The sequence below is a fragment of the Opisthocomus hoazin genome, chromosome 3 (genome assembly GCF_030867145.1).
Source record: "Opisthocomus hoazin isolate bOpiHoa1 chromosome 3, bOpiHoa1.hap1, whole genome shotgun sequence".
In the NCBI taxonomy this organism is placed as follows: Eukaryota; Metazoa; Chordata; class Aves; order Opisthocomiformes; family Opisthocomidae; genus Opisthocomus; species Opisthocomus hoazin.
The window spans coordinates 99,510,028-99,531,695 of NC_134416.1; the positions used below are offsets into that span (position 1 = coordinate 99,510,028).

The window sequence follows — 21,668 nt, forward strand, 5'->3', positions numbered from 1 at the left end:
GTGAAATAATGATTTGTAGTACGCATTACAACAATTCACTGTCGAGCCTTTCAACTTAAGTATTATTTGACCTTCCAGCTCTTATTAGCACCATGTTCAAAATTCAAGAATTTTTTTCAATGAAAAGGAGAACGGCATGAGTCTAAGCCCTCACAGTACTTCTGCTGGACCTTGTTACTTCAGATACGGTATCAGTTCTCAGTGTCCCTGGCACAGTGGTAAGACAACACATGTTCCTGCAGTGCCTTTCACGCCTCCACAGATGAGGGCTTATTTTGATGCTGCGGCACCTATCTGGAACCACCCACATATTGCTAACCAATTTACACAGATACATGCTTATTTCTATATGTTTCCTCTGTTATGACTGACTGGAAGCCAAACTATGTCCAAATTATCCTGATGCTGGGTACGATGCATAGAGAAACTGAGGTAAGTCAAAGCATAAAAATGAAAGTTTCTTCAGTTTCTTGTAACCCAAACTGCCTGCTATGTATGGGGATACGTTGTTACTGGTATCCTGCCACACCCTCATAACCAGGAGCTACAGTCCCATTCACATCTTCGAGGCACTGTGCCTGTGCCAATAACAGTGACTACAAATCCCCCTAGTAAAACCCAGCCGGCATTACAGCTTAAGAGTGGGAGAGTTACTAAAAACCAGGCTGCTGAAGATATATGGTTTGCAAACAAGCAGGCTGCTGGAAAAGGACAGTCTCAACTAAGAAGTCTGTTTACTATTTAGAATGAAGAAAATAAGACATTATATGGTAAAAAATTCTCTGAGAAAAGATTTTGCTGTTAGAGAATTCAGACTCTGCCATGATACACACTGTGTTGCTTCTACTAATATCTAGCCAAATACCCATTGCTAATATAGCTTAGTTACAGAAAGATCTTGATAGTGAAAGACAGTTCTACTAGGGACTTAAAAACTGAACCAGGAAATTTCTTGCGTAGAGATGACTACAACATAAATATTTTGCACCAAGAAATCAAAGTAATCCAAATGTTAAAAACAATTCCCTCTTTTATGCAGTTCCAATATCGCAAAATCACAGAATGGTTGAGGTTGGAAGGAACCTCTGGAAGTGATCTGGTTCAACTCCCTGTTCAAGCTGGCTTACGTGGGGGAGGTTGCTCAGAACTACGTCCACTCAGCTTTTGAATATCTTCAAAGACGGAAAGTCTACAACCTCTCTGGGCAACCTGTGCCAGTGCTTGGTCACCCTCACAGTAAGGAAGTTTTTCCTTATTCTCAGACAGAACCCCCAGTGAATAGAAAACTAATGAAATGATAATATATTTGCTTAGATTTACTTGAATTGCTTGCTAAAAATAATAAAAAGACATTGGAAGTTAAATTAATTTACAAATTACCAAGCATTAGGGAATTTTCCCCAGGAGATCCAAGCATGATGGCCAGAGCAGATAATAATCTACGCTTATAGTATTCACAAATGCTTCCTTGTCTGTGTTCTACAATCACAAAATCTAATTAACTGCACACAATCCAAAGTTTATTTAACATTTAAATTAAATAGAATTAATCTTTCCTTCAGTAAGATTTCTTTCTGGTAAAATGCCCAAACCAAGCTCACATCCTCACATTAAATTGCAGGAGTCCACAAGTAAAATAGCTTGTAAGGGCTCATCTAGCAGGTGAGCAGCTGAAGACTGATCATGGACAACAGCACTAAGTGAAATTCAGAAGCACAAGGATTGTTTTAGCAGACATCAGGCTTTTTTTTTGTGATTAATAGAACCATGCAGAACGTAGCACACACTGTTCCAGGATAAATCTTCCCTTCACTTTTTTATTTGTTATACAGTCATGGTTACTATTTAAGTTTCATGTTTGCTTAAATTGAATGCTAAAAAAATTGCATGCTTATTAAACATACCTCTTCCAATGCCTTAGCCCCACACAGGCAACAAAACAATATATCATTTCTGATCATAAACAGTAAAAGTAACTTCTTTCTTCTAGTTCTTGAAGTGAGGTGTAACTGAGAAGAAAAGTTATCTTCACTATTTTACATTTAAAAAAAGTAGATATATAGATGAAGGTTCTTGGAATGTTATCTAAGCTTATCACTCCCATTTAAAAAGAAAAAAAATACACTAGTCTGCTACTGTAGTGTTACGGTCATGGCGTATTTCCTTGACACAAAACAAAGCAGTGTAAAAGAAAATGAAACGTAGTTCAAGTATGATTGGCAAAGCTGTAGGATGGAGAGTAGGAAAGGTAAGATAAAACGTAGTTACCTCATGAACAGTGATGGCTGGCAGTTTTGCAGACTGAAATATTTATTCCACTGGTAGCAGTGAGAGCTTTTCCATTGACTGCACCCAAGAAGGCTTCACTAACACTAGTAATGTGAATAAAAACTTTGAAATTTCTGTGACTTGCTAAAGAGTCAATATGTCTCCAAAAGAAATACTATCCACTAAAATATTCACAGTGGTAAGACATCAGCCTGCGCTTAATATCTGTATGCCTGTATTTCACAGGATAATTTACATATTTCAAGGACACCCGTTCCATATCCAATAATCCTGATTAGGAGAACTAAAGTTATTTGAAACTGTGGTAGAAAAGAAATCCCAACCTATTAATTACATCAAAAATGACCTTGGCATTACAGATATATTCACTATCCTCTGTGACATTCAGATAAAGTTGACTGCACTGTATATCAAGCACTGTGATACTCTGAAGCGCAGAGTCATAAATCTGTACCTGTTTATGTATTTACTGACTCATATGCTACACAAACCCAAGTGCTTATTAGTTCCAATACCGCTATGCATAAACACACTCTGATGAGAATGCATTCACGGTGGACTGCACCTAGTCACTGAGAGGTCCCAAAGGAGAAATAAAAGATTGCCAGAAATCATCCTGACTGCTACACAGGACCCAAAGGTCATTTTCTTGTGGACAACACTTAACAGCATCTTATGCAGACAATTTATTCACCTGTAAATTCTTTCCCCAAGAAAAGGTCGTATTTTATATGCAAGATTTGAAAGCCATTTTACAGAAAAAAAAAACCCAGGCAAAATTATGTTCCAACAATATAATTGTAAAGGTTGGTTTTAAATCTGTATTAAAAGGTTATCAGTCTCCATTTACTTCTTCAAAAACAGAGGCAAAAACAACTCAGGAAAAGACAGACAAGAACAAGGCATACCACTGGTAGACAGTTACGACAACAGAAAATGTAAAAGACAACTATAACCTTATCCAGACAGTATGAAGGGGACCAATAGGCAAAATAAAAATCTAAATATTCCACAAGTCTCAAAAATCTGTCTTTGCTGGTATACTTTGTTATTGACTATCAGTGTATATTATTGTGCTTCCTTTCTGATTTTCTTTAGCACGTAAAAAAAGGGAAATCTTTCAGTAAAACTTTCTAGCTGAAGACCTAAAAATTGTTGGGAAATGTCAGGTTGGGAAATGTCACCACCTACAATATATGGACCAAGTATATAAGGGCTTTATTTGAGTTTTACTGAAATTAATGGAGACACCTTCTGGCATCACAGAGATCCATCAAGCATACAGCTATTGCACAGTTGTTGACATTAGACTTATTATTCATTCAAGTAATTGTCTAGTTGCATAAGATTCACTATCAGGCCTATGTTATAAATCTGAGAGTGATTAACTCACAGGAGTTTCACATGTGTATATCCTGAGGGGTATTTGTTTACATTCGTAAACAAAAGAGTAAAAATATCCTTCCTGCATATCTGCCAGTTTAAAGTTGGGAAGGAGGCTGTGGGAACCGTCCTACAGTGGAACTGAAGAAACATCTAAGATTGGAAAGAGCTCTTTGGTCTTACAGACTGCACCTTTACTTGTTTTAGGATTATACCACATAGTCTTTTTGAAAAATTGATTAAACTTCACCTTAAACTACAGAGGTTTTGCTTCCCTCATTATTACAAAAACATAATCAAAGTAAGAACACAGCAGAGAGAAGCAAATGAATGAAATACAATCATGGCGAATAAAAAAATGTGTACAATTAAAAAATAATCAATATATATTTTTAAAGTGAACATTTGTAGCAGATTTGGACCCATAGCCTACTCTCCATACGCACGCATATGTGTGTATATAGGTGCATATATATACACACACAGACACCGTATATACGTATACTAGTAATGTGGAACCATCCTCTTTTACTATTTGAAACAACCTGAATGCAGAAAGCAACCTGGTTTGCATCACATATCCTGCTTCTCAAATGTAACCCATTTGCCTGTTTCTGGCTATGGTCTGCTACTAGTCATCTTAAGAAAAAAGCTTCAGTTACATAACTTCGTACTTTTCCTCATTTAGGTGTGAATATTTTATCCCACGTTGTACTTCTTTCATTTGCCTGAAGTCACCTTTCTGTTGCTATGTGCTATAGGTTGCTCTGTTTTTCACTTTCTCTTACGGTTGTGATCATTCTTTTGTTTATTCTTTTCCCCTCAAGTTCTTCTCTTCCACATAGGTTCTTTGGCAACGTTAAGAAATAACACAATTTTTGCAGGCATTTATATTTAGTTTTTCATTGTTTCCAATCAATAACTACTAATATATTTTTCTACTCTCTATCTTTAAAACCAGTAAGAGGTCTCCCTCTTTTGCTTCCTCTTGCTTTCCCTCTTTTAAAGGCTCAAATGCAAAGTCATCTCCTTTTCTCTTTGGATTTACCAGCTGTTACTGTTTGACTTTTTAAGGCTTTTGACTAGGTCAGGTCTGGCACTTCTAACTGACAGTAGAAAACAAAATCAGCAAATATTTCTCAGTAGTGCTTCTGCTTATTTGTATGACAGAAACCCCGTAATACAGCGTCTAAATTTTAAGCTACAACCAAACTGATCACGAACAAAGTCACTTCTGGAAAGAGAGGACTTGCTGCTACTTCCTCAAGAACAAAGCCCTGACACCTGCAGTTCAGAAATTACCAGGCTAGTTAATCAAGACTGGCTGCATAAACATGGCCACCAATGTTTCGACAGTAAGAATATGTAAAAATTATAACAATAAAAAGCAAAAACACCCAGGAAACTGTTACAGCACTGCATGCTAGGTGGTGAGCCATCAGGCAGCCACGCAGGAGGCAGAGGTAACTCATCTCCTAGTTTGGATAAGGATTTTTTTAATGACCACCCTTGTTCTCTAGGTGTATGCTAAATAGAAACTCAAGCCTGACCTCTCAAAGCAGGGAAGTCCAAAGCTTAACTTAATATCAGAGTTCTACAGATTTTATTAAGCTCTGGTACAAGATTATTTATAATTGTAGCCATCTATTAGAATCACAGAATAAATTAGGTTGGAAAAGGCCCTTGAGATCATTGAGTCAAACAGTTAACCTAGCACTACCAATCTCTTCTTACAGCTTACTTTCTTATGCATTATACACAAATTATACAAACATAAAAACAATCAAGCCATGTTTTTCTCTTCTTGCTGTACTTGTAAGCTATGAGCCTGGCAACTGTTGGGCAATTTTGTCCCTTCCCTTGCAGTAAATTATAGCCTCCTCTTGCTGCTGAGTTTCCTGGTCCCTGCAGTGTGGAGGATGATTCTGTTTGCTATTGTAATGCACAACGTAGGGACATGCTGACAGAAATCTCAGGAAATGCAATTTCTTCTTCAACAAAGTTTATGGTATTTGTTAGTGAGGCTGAAAAGAGACAGAAATGGGGTTTTTGCCAGTGTTAAAAAGACTGATGTAGGAAATCTCAAAGATGCCAACAATAACAAAAATTCCAATTTACAGCAAACACATGGGAGGAGATAGGCTGGCATTTCGGGCCACTTAAAAAAATAGAATTACTATATGCTATTGGAAGAATATTTCATTCACTGGCCAGTAACTTAACTCTTTCTTTACAACAGCCACAAGTCAGTGTCACATACATGTTCACACACACAACCCTACAAAGATACTACAGCAGCAAGATCAGGTTTTTTCCCATGACATCCTCATTAGTCAGCAGAAGAGACGTGAAATCTTTAGCATTGAGTGAAATCTTTAGCATTGAGGAACATGGACTTTTCCCAAAACATGAATAACAGCTTTCCTACGTAAGCGTTGTAGCCTACTAGTTCTGAACTTAGTAAAAAATACATACATTATCTAAACGCACATTTTTGAAAATAAAGCCAATGTGACACAAAGGATATGATGGTTTTAAAGTATCTCTGAAAGGAATGTCAGGGAGAATTTCTGTTGGCATGCTCTTGTAAATACTGGTAGATTAATTACTATGCTAAAATTCGCATGTGCACCTAGAACAATTCACATAATTGAGGTTAAGTTTACTTCAAATACATTGAAGTATTTAGAAGATAATTGTTCTGGAAGATTTTCCTATCTTTATTACCCCAAAATAGCCCTGGTGTAAATTTTATGAGTCAAAACAGTAGCTAGAATACACAACGTGCTGATATATTTATTTTCTCAGTGTGACACATCACAGCAGCTGAAATGGTGGATTAAATAAAGGTGAACTTCTAAGCTACACCAGGATTAAAGTGAAGTGGTTAAAGAAGTTGATAGAGCATCAGAGATTATTATCATCACAGAACAGAATCATAGTACAGTTTGTGTTGAAAGGGACCTTTAGAAGTCATCTAGCCCACTCCCCCTGCAATGAGCAGGGACCTCTACCACTAGATCAGGTTGCTCAGAGCCCCATCCAACCTGACCTTCAATGTTTCCAGGGATGGGGCATCTACGACCTCTCTGGGAAACCCGTTCCAGTGTTTCAGCACACTTACAGTAAAAAATTTCTTCTTTATACATGGTCTAAATCTACCCTCCCTTAGTTTAAAGCCATTACTCTCCTTGTCCTGTCACAACAAGCCTTCCTAAAAAGTCTGTCCTCATCTTTCTCGTAAGCCCCTCCCTGCAGCCTTCTCTTCTCCAGGCTGAACAGCCCCAACTCTCTCAGCCTTTCTCCGTAGGAGAGGTGCTTCATTCCTCTGGTCATTTTTGTCACCCTCCTTTTGACCCGCTCCAACAGGTCCATGTCCTTCTTGTGCTGAGGGCTCCAGAGCTGGACATAGTACTCCAGGTGGGGTCTCACCAGAGCAGAGGGGCAGAATCGCCTCCATCGACTTGCTGGCCACGCTTCTTTCGATGCCACCCAGGATACAATTGGCTTTCTGGGGTGCAAGCACACATTGTTGGCTCATGTCCAGCTTTTCATCCATCAGTACCCCCAAGTACTTCTCAGCAGAGCTGCTCTCAATGCCTTCATCCCCTAGACTGTATTGATACTAGATGTTGCCCCTGACGCAGGTGCAGGACCTTGCATGTGACCTTGTTGAACCTCCTGAGGTTCACACAGGCCCATTTCTTGCACTTGTCCAGGTCCCTCTGGATGACATCCCCTCCCTCAGGCGTGTCAACTGCACCACTCAGCTTGGTGTCACTCAGTTTTGTTTTCTTCAGGCAAATAAACGTGATAGCCATAGTTTATCACTGTATAAGGCATACAAATATCATCATTTTCACACAAATTGTATACTTTTTACTAACCTTTTATCAAATCATGGTCTAGGTTGAGTTTAAGTGTGCCATTTTTGTAGACGTTCTAGGATTCTGCCTGGTTTGAATTCCTCTCTCCCCCAGTTTATAATTGCTTTTTTTTCCCCTCCTCCTTTGTTGGCTATTTTCTTTTGAAAATGGCAGATGACCTAATTTGCATCTTCTCCCCACTAATTATTTTATTATAATCCTTTCCAATCACAGCAGAAGTCAAAGAAAGGAACCTGAAAAATGAGTAGATTGAAACTGCAATCCCTTGAAGTAAACTCTCAACATCTTCAATGGAAAGAAGAATTACTCTGTCATTTCTACACCTGCTTTCATCTGCTCTCTGGGGTTCATCCTGCTGTGAACACCCTAAAGGCTATTTCTCCTCTAAGTACATAGATCTCATTTTAAGCTGCCATCTTAAACACTTAACATTCTGTGCACTTGAGTGCACTTATCATTTGCTCTATGCTGCCTCTATAAATAACATTAAGAAAATGTCAGTGTCTAGATGCCTTATCCACACATATGCAATGGGATCAGCAGGTTCTACAAAACATTTATCAACATAACATTTGGAGTTTTCAGTTTGCTTTTCTTTGGAAAAACAAGTGTTGTTACAAATGATTTTCTCTAGAAAAAGTGGTATTCAATTATTCAAATTACTTTAGGCTATATGAGTTGTATTAATGCCTAATTTTATTTAATTTTATTAAATTTAAGCTTGTTTTGTTCAAATAATGTTGAATGCTATTAACATCTTAAATAGAGATATTTTAATTCACTGATTAGACAAAGATTTGTAAGTAAATATTACAAAGTAAACAAGCAGATACGGCTAATCTATTAAAGCCAAGCAAAAATACACATAGCTTGCTAAACTGATAAAGTTTTACCTGAAGCTAAATAATTCTGCTTTAGTGCAGACTACACATTGTACAATGTAATCAGATGTTAACAATTAACACATTAAAAAAAAACACACACAAAAAAGACAAGCTTTTATATTTTTTCTGTTAGTTTCAAAACCATAAAATGTAAAAATGCAGAACATGTTGCTTTGTATGGAGGGACTGAACACTGAATCATTTGCAGGACCCTTTCAGAACAAGCATTTTCTGTAAGGAAGGACAGAATCAGTTTGCAATGTATATATGCTGCAAGTAGGAGAAGGAAAGAAATTTCAAAATGAAGTCAGAAATCTTTGGTTCTATATCCTGCCTAAAATGGAATTGCTGTGTACCTGAAATCAGATCCCTCCTATCTGTCGAGACACCATATCCTATTCCGCAAAATTCAAATGATAAGCATGTTTTTCAATACTGAAGTTCAAATAAGACTATTGAAAGCCCTGTCTTAAAGCAAATAACGCATTCCCTAAGTTACTCTAACTTGTTTTGGTACAAGATTTTACCATCTTTACTCAGACGGTAGTACTTTATGTCTAGGGATGTGCCTTCTGAAGTGAATTAATCTTTGCTGAGTTTCTGTAGCAGACTCCAAAAACATAGCAGTTTCAATCAAATGTTCTGTCCAGTGGAATATTTGCAGATGTTTCTGTAATCTAGAGTAAAACCAAGACTGTGGTTTGAATGGAGTTTTCAAAAAATGCCTCCCACTGATTACTTTTGTTTACACAGTAATATCCCTCCTGGCAGAAACCAAGACTTTTTAGAGTCTCAGTGCTGCTAATTGACTGTTTTGTAAAGAATACAAGACTTGAAGAAGCAGCGAGACTTCTGTTCTCAGGGGATGACATTCTCACCAGCATAAAGAAAACTGAAGATCTGTAATACTGATTATATAAGAAAATACCTGACACTGCCTTCTTTCCCAAAAAGAATAAATTAGCATATTTTCATTTTTTTCTCCAGATTTCAATCAAACAGTTGTTTACAGCCTCCAATATCTAATAACTTGGATAACAACATGTTTAAATATACATTCAAAAATTACAACAGCCCAAGTTGAAAAAGTTCTAAAGTACAGAATTGCTGAATAGCAAAAATCATGTTATAAAGCATTATTTCTTTCTACTACACTAATGTTAATAACAAAGGTCTTTTAATAATTATTACAATAATGCTGTTCTTCAAATAGAATAGTTTTCACATCAGTAGTAATCCAATAATAAATTTCAGTTAGTTATCCTAGCTGTACTTTCCATGTCATTTAAAGTATAGAGGTACTAGTTCTATTCATATTTTAAAAAATTATAATATTCTGTATTAATTCAAACACTGTAGTCAGTTTCCATCCTTTTTTTTTTTTACTTCAGGTGTTTAAGACCACCTATTGATTATTTCACTTGAACGGGATTGCTAAGTAGATTTAATATCTGTATTAATTTCCAATTATATATTCAGGTGTACCTGATAAGAAAAATATGATTCAAGATTGAGTATCTAGAACAGATTACCCTGGAATTGTTTGCCAATTTTATCAACAGACATAACAGTATTGCGAAATAAATGAGAACGATAAAAGTCTCTCCCATAAGAAGCAACAGAGGAACAGACTCTCATGAAGCAAACCAATGGTGACATTCTGCAAATGTATCTGCATTCCTCTACAGTAATCTCACAATACAAATAAGCATTTTAGGAGCTGATTATAAAGCACCCTATCAATGGAAAAAAGAAATATCTGGGGAACCAATGAATCTCACTTTCATTTATTAACTCCATGACAATTTAGGCACAAGCAGATATGTTAATTTTACGCAATAATTCAGCTTCAGTTAGACGACAATACATTTACTCTTTTTGGTCTTCTTTAAAATTCCCACATAAGAATTTTAAAAAGAAATTTTAAAAAATCCTTGTTAATCCCATATGCAACGAACCCAAAAAAGCTTGGTTTATCTTCATCGAAGATTTTTTATGCAGATACGAAAAAATATTATTATTTCTCAAAGTTAGGTTTCCTTAGAGGATGACTAAGGGTAGCATATTCTCTCCATCATTGGCACAAAAGTTGCAGATTCATGAAATTTTAGCCTGGGAAGTCTGCCCTCAGTAAACACATTTAATGCATGGGCATGGTCTTCTGTATGCTTACACTCATAGCCATCTGCTATGTGGTCACTGTTCCCATTCACAAGTTGACTGGAAATTTTCCTCAGATTATTCAAAGAAAGCAACGGGAACTGTAAACTAAGGCTTGCTCCTGCTACCAGAATGCCTTTATTTTTGCTGTTTATGAACCACTGATACAAATACTTCAGTTCACACACTGGGAAAGTATGTTCAGGAATGCAATACCTGAAAAGTAGAAAAACACGTAATGAGAAATAAGAGTCCTGCTCCCAGTAAGTTTTGATGTAGTGAGTACTGTAGGGAATTGTAGGGAATAACATTAACCGCTTTTGGTGTGAAGAGACATAAATAACAAAGTATCAAGACGATAAGGTGCACTCTGCAAGTGAAATCCTATGGTAAAAATTAGCATTAGAAAATAAACTTTATTCTAGAGACAAGGGAGATTCTCCAGGAACAACATACGTGTATCAGTGTTTCCATAAATGAATTTCCTGTTCTGAATTCCTTCAGATCTGTGTAATCAAGCTGAGATTAGCAAACAGATTCCCAAACATTTTAGAAAAGCACGGTCTCAAAATAAACTGTGTAAATTAAAACTGAGGAAACCAAAATAAGCAGGAATCTGCTTATGGACTTTTTGGTTACAATATCCACCAACTAATAGGTTTGAATTCACCACTGAAGTTACATGGAGGGAAGTTATTGTTTCAGTGAGTATACAGTAAAAAATAAAGTTTGTGGGGTAATACACCTTTCTTCCTTCTATATAAAATTTCTATTTGCATCACTGTAGATCATTTGCTTCTGTAAGAGTATGATGTTGGCGACAGTCCTGAACTATTTCCAGTGCTTCTGTCTTGATGTCTTGCAAACAAAATCAGGCAATGAACTGAAATCGTATAGCTGTGATTAATTTTTTTCTTTTTTTTTTTTTTTGGGGGGGAGGGGAGGAACAGGAACCCGAGACTTCACTTTTTGGAAAGAACAGAAAGATAGGTTAAACTACCACTTGGTAATGAATACATACATAACTGTGGGAAAATTTAAATTATAAAGGCATAATGCTGGCTAGGAAAAAACATTAATAAACCCACTAAAGTGGTTTAGGGGAATCTGCTCTCCAACCAATATCTGCTGACCCATCATTTTCATTACCTAAAATTTCATACTACTGTTCAGTAGAATTCCTACTTTGTTGTATTTTATATTCGAAAGCCAAGCAACTTGATTCTCAGAGAACTGAGGAAGAAAGTATTACTAATGTTAATACTGTGACAGCTTATATAAATGACACTACACCACACGGCACTCTATGAAGTGAACTACATCCATACAAATGGAAAACAAAAGGCTATCATTCTCAATTAGTACAGCTTTACTCTGATTTGCTTTGGACTAAATGTCTACACAACAGTAACGTAGTACAGATCACAGTCTTTAAAATTCATATTTGCATTTTGGCTAGCAGCAAAAATCTTATCATGTGGAAGCATTTCATACAGAGCAAAGAGATGCAAGAAGGGCAGGCTGCTTGCCTTACACGGCTTACAAAGGAAAATGAAAAGGATCCCTGAGTTTACATGCTAGTCTTTTTCAAACAATACACGATAAGTAATGTCAAAGAGCCATGTACTCACATTTGTGACTATCTCAAGCCCTACTGCTCACTGTCAACATATTACTATAGAGTATCTCTTAAACCATTCTAAGAATTGGGTAAAAAAACAATTCTAACATCCATTGGGAGAAACTAAGTACAGAAGGCTACTGAAAATATACTATGTTGGTAATTAGGTCACAGTCTTAAAGCTGTATGTTGCTTTCAAAAGGCAATCTCTGCAGAGAAAGAGAGTCTTGACTCTTAAGAAAAGCAGATACCCAATGAGTTGTCCAAGATGACTCTGGTTAGGAAATCACAGAATGGTAGGGGTTGGAAGGGACCTCTGTGGGTCATCTAGTCCAACCCCCCTGCCGAAGCAGGGTCACCTACAGCAGGTTACACAGGACCGCATCCAGGTGGGTCTTAAATATCTCCAGAGAAGGAGACTCCACAACCTCCCTGGACAGCCTGTTCCAGTGCTCCGTCACCCTCAGAGGGAAGAAGTTCTTCCTCATGTTCAGACGGAACTTCCTGTGCCTCAGTTTGTGCCCATTGCCCCTCGTCCTGTCGCTGGGCACCACTGAAAAGAGTTTGGCCCCATCCTCCTGACACCCACCCTCCAGATATTTGTAAGCACATATTAGGTCCCCTCGCAGGGGGAACAAGCCCAGCTCCCTCAGCCTCTCCTCGTAGGGGAGATGTTCCAGTCCCCTCATCATCCCCATAGCCCTCCACTGGACTCTCTCCAGTAGCTCCTCGTCTTTCTTGAACTGGGGAGCTCAGAACTAGACAGAGTACTCAAGATGGGGCCTCACTAGGGCAGTGTAGAGGGGAAGGAGATACTTAATTATTTTTAAATCTTCATATACAAGGGCTGGTACATGCAACCTGGATTGAGTGTCTTAGTAAATCTGACCCTATTTTAAAATATTTTGCATGAGGTATACATCTGTAACTAAAAAGCGTATCAACAGAATTAAATAGTCCTGGTTCTTCTGTCCATCCATTCTCTGTTCCATAACTTAAACTTCACTTTGTGAATCAGAGCTCTTTGTGTTCAAGATGAGAAAAGTAAGTACACTAGATATATGTTCGAATTTCCACAGAGCAAAGGCAGATTATTTCTTCAAATCTGCAGCCAGTATTTAAACATTTGATGATGCTAATTTACTTCATGAAAGTACAACACCTGTAATATGTACATGTATATTGACTAAACATTATTTTCTTTTCGCAACATTTGGAAGAGGTTAAGCACTTATCGCAGTAAATGTTCCAAAACAATATCTCAAAAATATTTTCAGCTATTGTCATAACTGGGTATATTTCAGGACTCCCTCAAGGGATACTTATTTATTTTTAAATAATGAGTCAATCATAAAGTGTGCATATAATAATGAACAAAATCTACAAGCAGTCAGCTATCTCCCACTAGCCTGCACTGTGAACCTCATCGTTATCATCTGGTTATGCAAAAATGGCATGAGAAGCCTTAGAAAGTTACAAAATATTACAGTGGTTCCTTGTGCTATATACTCCTTCAGAAACAATAAACATTGCAAAAAAACCCAGAAAAGTCTCACACTTTCACTTTCTGCTCAACTCTGACAAAAAAGTAGGAAAATGTTAAAATAACTTCAAAGCACAGTTTAATCTAGTAACTAAACATGTCCACCAGGCCAAGTTGCACAGAAAAAAGTAGAAGCTATCCTTTATATTTTTAAGATATGATGGTCGTAACAGGATACTCCCTATTCAATAACAGGTCAATGATTTGAGCGGTCAGTTAAAATAAGAGGAACCTGGCTCAGCCCCATTCTTCTCTTCTGACTCTTCCTGGTGGTCCAACAGACCCAGCCCTGGATCCGCAGTTGCACCTTGTGCTGCGAGGGGAAATCACAGCCCCCGTCTGCCTGAAATTCTGCTAAACTCTGCACGGAACACAAAGACTCACAGGCCCAGAGAGAGCATGAAAGAGCAAGGCCATCATGTACACTGACTTATATACTGCTTATACTCTCAGATAATAAATTGAATTTCATCTCTCTGAATTTTTCAAAAAACTTGTTTCCCAGGTTGTTATGGGAAAGTGGAAACAAAAGGGACAGACATTCCTTAGGAACTTAAAAAAACCTACAGTAACAGATTTTGTACATTATTCACCTACTTTGCTGCTCTATTTTTCTAACTGTTGTAATTTCGCGGATTGTTGAAATTTGCACAGTCCTTATGTGGACTTCTGGGGTACACAAAAAGGACAGACTTATTTAAAACAGATTTTAAATACACTTACTTGAGATTTGTACCCACATGAAGAAAAAAAAAAACCAAAACAGAGCACAACATACCACACAAAGTTCAGGAAAAAAACTCATATTCCTGTTTTCTTGAATATGCGTTTTATCAGGAGCATTCTATTTTTAATCTCAAAGAAAAAACCCTAGAAATCTGCCTGCTGCCCTCTTAGTGAAAAGATACTGTGGCTATCACCTTTAATAAGCACACAGATTCCTGCTAATCCATTTCTAACAATTATTTAAAAATATAGAGGATTCTTCACAGTCCTGTAAGAATACACAGTTCGAGACAGATTTTTTTTTTTTGTCAGTAAAAACAGAAGGAATATTTTAAATAATCAAAGGCAAACTACGTCTGAAATGCATCATTCTCCCACTCCCAAGACACATTACAAATCAATATTCATTCTGTGTGTTTTTCCCAGCACATCCTCTGCACAGCGTTCAAACACCTTTTAATGAACCCTGCACTCTATATTTATTTACTATGGCTCTCTCTTTATTTCCAGAAAGGGCCACAAGACAGAAAATTACAGCACACAAAAATATAAGGTGTGTTAGGATGAGATAAGTTACTTGCAGAAAAGTAATTTCAATTATTATTAACAGTCTGTGCCAATGTTACTCTGTAGGCTTCAAAGAATACTTGTATGAGCAAAGACAACTTTTTTCCCACTGTCAGCAACTGCAGTTATGCGGGCATTAGCTGATATGAAGCACCATGGAGATGAAAATAGCATTTATACTGGGAGTGTAAAAGAAAATGAGCTGCTCTGTTACCTAAATTAGTTGAATTAAAATTTCATCAGCCTCGCTGAATATTAATCACCCATAGAGTTTGTCTTCATATTGCAACCAAAATCTTCTCCATTTCTCATAGCATCTCTACCGTGAATTTCTTTCATTTTACATTTATTTAGAACTACATAACCTTGTCATGGTTTAACCTGGCAGCCGACAACTAAACACAAGACAGCCACTCGCTCACCCCTTCCCTTCCGCCCCCCAGCAGGATGGGGAAGAAAAACAGACAAAAGGGGAAATTTGTGGGTTGCGATAAAGAGAGTTCAATAAGGCAACAAAGGAAATCCTGAGACTACTAATAGCAATGATAATAACAATGATAAAAATGAATATGCAAAATAAACTTTACACAATACAATTTTCTCACCACCCAATGACCGATTCGCAGCCAGTCCCCAAGCAGCAGTCACAGAACCCAGAACTCACAGATTTTTGAGAACGTTGCAAAACTCAAAAAAAAAACCAAACCCAACTCCCTGAAAAGTTCAAACTTCCTGACAGGAAAGGAATTGAACTCACAGAAACAATAAAAGATGATAGCTTCCTCCCCCCCGGCCAACCCCCATTCATAAGCTGAGCACGATGTCTACGGTATGGGATATTTCCACTGGCCAGCCTGGGCTAGCTGCCTGGCTGTGCCCCCTCCCAGCTCCTGCACACCTGCTCAGCAGCTGAATATGGGAGACTGGAAGAAGCCCTCGATTTCATAGCAACAACCAAAACGTCAGTGTTATCAACATTCTTCTCATACTAAATCCAAAACACAGCAGCTACTGAGAGGAAAATTAAATCTATTCTAGTTGAAACCAGGACAAACCTGAATCAAGACGTTTAAGTCTAAACACACAAGTCAATCTAAAGGAAAAATGAATGGTATGCCAACAGTTAGAGTATACTGTAGTATATATCATTGTAATTTACCATTCAAACACTTCTTTCATGTTAGATTTCTACAGGAAATGTTAAACTCCAAGCATGAAAGTGTCTTCCTAAATACAGAGCTTTAATATTTTCTGGTTAATTTAAAAGCAAACACTAAACAAACAAGCCAACCCTTAATCTAAACAGCTTGTCCTTAGTAGTCAAATCTAAAGTTTGCAATACTTGAGTAGTGCACCTCACAACTGGGAAATTCAATGACACTTAATTTTTTTTTTTTTTATTTACAGATAGTGAAACAAAATTTCATTCTGTGGCTTTTTATTATCTATACGTTTTTCAATAACAGAAATTAGCATCTTTTTCAGTCCTTTTATAAATGGTTATGGGACAAAATCAAAAATTATATTTAATTATTTCTCAGTATGATTCTTAAGAAAGTGGTTAAACTTAAGAGACTGCAAGCATAAGAGATGTTATCTACCACTTCTATGAACAAGTTGATATCCAAAAAGCAGAGATCTGGGTCCAGGTGCTGATCAGAAACTATGTTCTGTGAAGTGAAGACTACTTATTTTTTACCAGACTGAAAAAGAGGTTAGCTGGGTGCATTTCTTCAAAGTAGAAACACGTTTCTACTAGCTATATTTAATTCATAAGCTCATTTACTGAATAGATTTTGCAAAATCAACTGATCAGGTTTGAACTGTGTCTGGATTTGTCAGTGTATTATCAGAAAGAAACAAAACTGAAAATCTCCTCTGCCTGCATCACTTTAAAGCTAACTGGTTTTCCAGTCTGGGTAGGAATTAATCGTCTTCTATCACTCTTACATGTGTACTTATGCTTTTGTAACCTTTAATCAAATATCTGTCAGTTAAGTCTTAGCACATTATGTTTCTGTGAAGCTCCTACATTCTTAAAGATACATATTAATTTCTAGACATATGTCTCCTCACCTCACTTGTTTTCATATACAACAAGGTGCCAGTTCCTGATCTAGTGCTGCTGTGACAGATTGAAAACCCACGATACAAATGCTTCCACCTTTTCATAATTTACCCATGCATTTCTTAAATGCTTCTTGCATTTTAGAGTGTTTACATTTCTTCAGGATGCAGCAGGGCAGCTGGGCTACACCCTGCTTCATGTCAATACATCTCAGAGGTTCTTAAACTGTCCTGAATCAAAAGATGATCTTTCCCCCCCACAGGGAAGTCTTCCTATACCATAAAGGCAATATAACTGTGCGCAGACCAACTCATCCTTCCTGGTCAGTGGAGGTCCTTCAAACAAAGATGATGTAAGATTTCTTACAACTGTAAGAACTTTTCTGATGTTATTAGAAACCAACACCATAGAAATATATCTTCATTTCTTCCATGGTCCAGTTTGCCTTCAAACTAAAATGGCTGAATGCTGGCCAAAAGCTACTTTTCTTTTAAGCTAGGAGCATCGAGTGTTGCTGTAGATGATGTGTTCTCTCATATTTTAGTACAATATGTTACTTTTTGCCAGTGTAATCTTTTACTTATATGCAAGAGTGCTTTTACTAGAACAGCAAATATCTGCAAGAGATGGATTTTTTTTTTCTTTCCTAAAAGCACATGACAGGTATTTACTGAGTTAGTAGTTAGTCTCAGTTCACTGGACAGTAGCAGGTCCATAGAATCCAGTCTAAAACTAATAAGGTCTATAGAAATTTTAATACCAGCTCAGATGGAAGTGGTTTTGTTCTCTTCGTAACTAGTAATCCAAGGTCCGAAACCCAAATTTTCTTTTCTTCTAAGTAAAAAAAATGAAATATGAACCAAGGATAAAATCGTAGTATCAATGAGATACTGAAAAGCCATTGTTGAGTGTTCAGGGAATGATATTACGTAACATTCTAAAGAAAAATGAAACTACTAAGACAATATGAAAAATTAAGCTCATTACTTATCATTTGCTTCATTACTTAATGAATCTACTACTTAAACATACTTTCAGAATGCATAGCGTGCCATAATAAAAGTGATCAATGTCTGATTTGCTCAGTAACAAAGTATGTGAAAAAAAGTCAGCTAAATCTTATCACAGCAAAGCATGTCTCCTGCTGACATAAAAGGGAGCTGCACAGCTAAAGCTCTTCAAAGGCTTTGAAAAAGTACACCACTAACAGTCCTCAAAAAGATCATGAATTTGTGAGTGTGTCATCTGGTGAGTCCTTTATAAATGATTGCCTTTATTCCACCTCTCTGTGTTACACTTTCACCTACTCAATGATACCATGCACAGTGTCACACCACTCAAACAGCAACGTCTTTAGCTGTGGCTTACTGACATCAATCACTCTTGCTTTTTTAGGACACCAGAGAAAAACCTGGCTTTGTTCCCTAGGAGAGCTTTTTCACTCTTATGTTGATATGATGAAAGAAAATACAGAAGCAAACCAAAATTATTCAACAATTAAGTGTTGAATAAAAATCGTGACATTCAATGACATTGAAAAAAAAACCCTGTATCATTCCCATGCTTAAAATATCCTTCTGCTCTAACTCTGCAATGCATACCTGATACAATGCATACTGCAGTTACTTAGATGTATTACTAACAAAAAAACACTCCTATGATTTATGTTAACTTTCTCAGGCTATGAGCAGGTGTGTGACTGAATACGTTGCCTTTTTGTGTATGTTTGAAGACAGGGCATGTGCAATCATTGCACCTTACCTTTTGAAGGACATCGATGTGCACTCTCATGCAGTAATTTCTGCACTTGAAAATTTCACTGACTTGTTACAAAACCAGAAAGAATATTTTAACTTACACGTATATATACATTCAGACTGAATTTAAAGGCTTAGAGGGATACAAAATGCCAAACATGTCAAATTAGCAAATCTTAACAGCTGCTCTCACCCTCAGTTAGACAACTCATCTGATAAAAATTTATTTTTCTTTCATTGATTTCTAATACTTGATTCCTGTTTTATTTTTTAACTGAGTTTAAGCCCAAGTTTACATTCCAAATTCAGCTTAGATATTGGCTTCTTCTATGAGAGGTCACTGAATTAAACGTTTTAACTTCACTATCCTTCCTACTAATTCAATCAGTTCATTCAAGACCTATTTGTGTTAGGTTTAAATTAATAAAACAGCATTAAAAATGAGAACATAACTCTCACTCTTAGTTCATAAGTTAAACCGTAATGAATGACATGACCAAGATGAGCTAAGAAATCATAAAATAAATAATCTTGGCACTTGTTCCCTACAAAGAAATATATATTTATTTATAAATTTTTAATTTCTTTAAAAAATATAAAATTTATATTTAATCCAAGTGGTGAATTTAGAGTATATTATTGGACTGAGTCAGTAGAAAAGTTTCCACCACTAAAAACATGATTTTTATTTCATCATATAACAAATGAATAAATAAACGCTGTTAGTTTTCAGAGACTGTGATTAAGAACACAACAATATTTTGTAAACAGATCCAAACAGATATTTTTGAGACCAGTTCAAATATTGCAGGTCAGACTGAGGTAACTGTCAAATAATCAGGTTTTATTATTTTTTTACTGAAAAATATAAAATTTATATATACTGGGGGAAAAAAATAATCACTATGTTTGATGAGACATGACTTCAATCTTGCATGAATTCTCTAATCTCCACCAGCATCATTTTTATAAAGGTTAAGTCTGTTTTCTGAGCCAAATCTCTAAGTACCATTATAATGTTACAGCTAGCTTCCCTTCACTTTGCAGTTCTGCAGGGTTTTTTTTTTCCTATAATTTTCCTACTTCAAATTTTAAACTTCTTGCTTTCTCATCAGCCCAGTTTTCTTCTTCAGATTTAGACATCAAGCAAAAGAATAAGAATGAAAAAAATTCTTATGCCAGACAACAGGTATAACAAGACCACAAAAGCATCTGCTTTAAATGAGTAGCTTACAATTTTCCTAAAGGAAATAAAAAAACCTAAAGAAGAATAAAGCAAATAGTAAGAAAAATGAGATAATTTGAAATTCAAACAGGTGAATAATATAACCTAGCTGTTCAGGTACGTTTTAACTTGATTTACAAACTCTAGCAATTGATTATCAAATACCACTCTTGACCACCTCTGTCAGGCTAATGGAGTAATGTATTTGTTACAGACCACCTAAGGCTTTTTGCTAAGCTCTGACTTATATGTGTAGTAGTCTTTAAAGGAGCACCAGACATTAAAGAAAAAGTTTTTACAGAAAAGGCAAAAAACAGTGAAGTAATTTTAAAAATTATTATTTACGTAAGACAACCTAAACATTTCATTGGAGATAAATGAGAACAATGAAAATATGAGAAGTTACTTACTAGTTGGTGACTAACCAAGAGCTTAGAAATATGTTTTCTGTCAGTCTTGCAAGTTTCCACTGAAGATATCAGAAGCCTGGCAATTCAGGAGCTTTCACTGAAATAAAACAAAAAACTTTTGAGTATGTTCAAATAATGTTTTTCTTTGCATGATACTTAAGTAAATAGACAACAGTATAGTCATTAGACTGTCCCTTGCAACAGGATATGAAGACATTGACATGTTTATCCCGGCAAATCTATAAAGTCAGTACTACTATAATGTATGAATTTTTATTTTTAACCAGCTTTTAAAAATTTGAACTAATTGGAATAATTAAATGTACAGCAATGGTATTTTCAAGGCTTATAACTAGCTTTGGCATAATTTGTGATTTTGTATCTTATTCTAAATTTAGGTAAATGAGCTAGTTTGAAAACCTTTTGATTTCAGAACAATAATGAATTACTGCCATAGAGAAATAAGCAAGCATTGGTTCTGAAAAACTGTTGAGAATTCATCAAAAATACTCAAACAAAAATAATCTAGTCCTGATCTTGCACAAATTTGGAAATAAATCTGTTTTAAAGAATACTTCATTTATATACATTAATTACCATCCATTCTCAAACATACAATACATCGACACAATCTCAGGAAGTGTTTTGACTTTTCATAGCTATCGCCACCTAACGAATCTCACAGTTAACGATCCTAATAAGCATGAATAGGTCAACCTACAAAAAGTTCAGTAAAGATATATTAGACCCCTAATATCTTTTGCATTATTCCTGTGAGCACCCTATCAGAAAATCCAGTGACACAAATGCAGTTTCCTAATTAATGTGAAATCATAAATAGAATTTAAGTATACCATGTGAAAACTGCAAAACACCTTACCTATTTGATATTATCTTTTTATTTGCTCAGCTTTAATATCAACAGATCCACGACACTGAAAAAGCATGCCATATATGGAAGACTTAACAAGTTAAAAAATAATAAAAAACAGGTGAGAAAGAGCATCACTTAGTGTACTGTAAATTCTACCAGTAAAATATAGTTGTATGTGAACTTCATGTACAAAGAAGCTTTGTTAGCTTTCTTAAATGCACTGATCATTTTAAACTACTCATGAATCATTCATGATAAGAAACATGAAAACCAC

The 21,668-nt window shown here is 36.2% G+C and overlaps 1 protein-coding gene across 3 annotated transcripts in view; it reads right to left on the reverse strand.

The window, feature by feature from the left end:
• The window catches only part of CDH18 (cadherin 18), a 596,824-nt gene that overhangs the window by 419,704 nt on the left and 155,452 nt on the right, over positions 1-21,668 (reverse strand). For all 3 annotated transcript variants that reach the window (XM_075417131.1, XM_009938547.2, XM_075417126.1), the window contains exon 2: positions 20,521-20,617. The gene's annotated coding sequence lies outside the window, so the exon portion shown is untranslated. The remainder of the gene's footprint in view (positions 1-20,520; positions 20,618-21,668) is intronic.